Below are 1812 nucleotides of genomic sequence, written 5' to 3'. Positions count from 1 at the left end.
TCATGCAATCCCCTGTGACCAGAGTCCTGTTTGCCAAATCTTCACTGTCATTAAATCTGTGCAAAACTTGTTTCTATGGTCCTGGACAGATTATTTTTTAAAAACATAGTCAATAGGTCCACCTCTGAAGACGTGCTGTAGCATCTCTGGCAATCACATAATCCTTTCATCTTCACCCTCATCCTCCTCTTCCTGTGGTGGCATCCCCTTCTGTTGTGACTTAACTTGGACTCTGGGTAGTTACTCCATTAGGCTCTGGGCCCCTAAATGGGTACATGTGAAGGCTACAAAGGCAGCATTATTCTGTGGCCATATTAGCCATAAGCTCTCCTCGGGGGTCAGCGGCAGAAGTAACATGCATTGGGGTGGGTACCTTGTGGCTAAGAACTGATTGGGTTATATATGGGGGGAGGGGGCTGGCTGTGCTAAGATATGCAGGCCATGCTCCCTAGTCTCACATGGAGAACCTGTGGAAGGGGAACTCCATGGGTTGGAACTCCCTATCTAATTGTGGCTTTTCATAGAATCATAGGACTGGAAGGGACATTGGGAGGTCATCTAGTCCAGACCCCTGCACTCAAGGCAGGACTAAGTATTATCTAGACCATCCCTGACAGGTGTTTGTCTAACCTGCTCTTAAAAATTTCCAATGATGGAGATTCCACAACCTCTCTAGGCAATTTGTTCCAGTGCTTAACCACCCTGACAGGCAGTTTTTCCTAATGTCCAACCTAAACTTCCCTTGCTGCAATTTAAGCCCATTGCTTCTTGTCCTAGCCTCAGAGGTTACGAAGACCAATTCTTCTCCCTCCTCCTTGTAGCAACCTTTTATATACTTGAAAACTGTTATGTCCCCTCTCAGTCTTCTCTTTTCCAGACTAAACATACCCAATTTTTTCAGTCTTCCCTCATAGGTCATGTTTTCTAGACCTCTAATAATTTTTGTGGCTCTTCTCTGGAATTTCTCCAGTTTGATCACATCTTTCCTGAAATGTGGTGCCCAAAACTGGACACAATACTCCAAGTTAAGGCCTAATCAGCGCAGAGTACAGCAGAAGAATTACTTCTCGTGTCTTGCTTTCAACACTCCTCTTAATACATCCCAGAATGTTTGCTTTTTTTGCAACAGTGGTACGCTGTTGACTCATATTTAGCTTGTGGTCCACTATGACCCCCCCAGATACCTTTCTACAGTACTCCTTCCTAGGCAGTCATTTCCTATTTTGTGTATGTGCAACTGATTGTTCCTTCCGAAGTGGAGTACTTTGCATTTGTCCTTATTGAATTTCATCCTATTTACTTCAGACCATTTCTGCAGTTTGTCCAGATCATTTTGAATTTTAATCCTATCCTCCAAAGGACTTGCAACACCTCCCAGCTTGGTATCATCTGCAAACTTTATCAGTGTACTCTGTACACCAGGGATTGGCGACCTGTGGCTCCGGAGTCACATGCGGCTCTTTGGCTGCCCCCTTGCGGGCAGCTGTTTTTTGAGGGGGTGTGAGGTGTAGGCTCTGGCCAGGAGGCGCTTATCACAGGCGGCTCCCGGCTGGTGGTGCAGCAGGTTTCAGGCAGGCTGCTTGCCTTCCCTGGCCCCATGCTGCTCCTGGAAGTGGCTGGCTGCTGGCACATCTTTGCGCGCCCCTTGGGGGGAGAGGGGCAGCAGGGTCTCCATGTGCTGCCCAGGTCCACAAGCACCGCCCCTGCAGCTCCCAGCTAATGGAAGCTGTGAGGATGGTCCTGGGGGTGGGAGCAGTGTGCGGAGCTGCCTCCTCCCTGCCAGGGGCATGCAGAGACATACAGCAGCCAGCC

Source organism: Natator depressus, chromosome 5, assembly GCF_965152275.1.
Source record: "Natator depressus isolate rNatDep1 chromosome 5, rNatDep2.hap1, whole genome shotgun sequence".
NCBI classification, from domain to species: Eukaryota; Metazoa; Chordata; order Testudines; family Cheloniidae; genus Natator; species Natator depressus.
The sequence above is the reverse complement of the archived record's forward strand: the minus strand, read 5'-3'. Positions refer to the sequence as shown.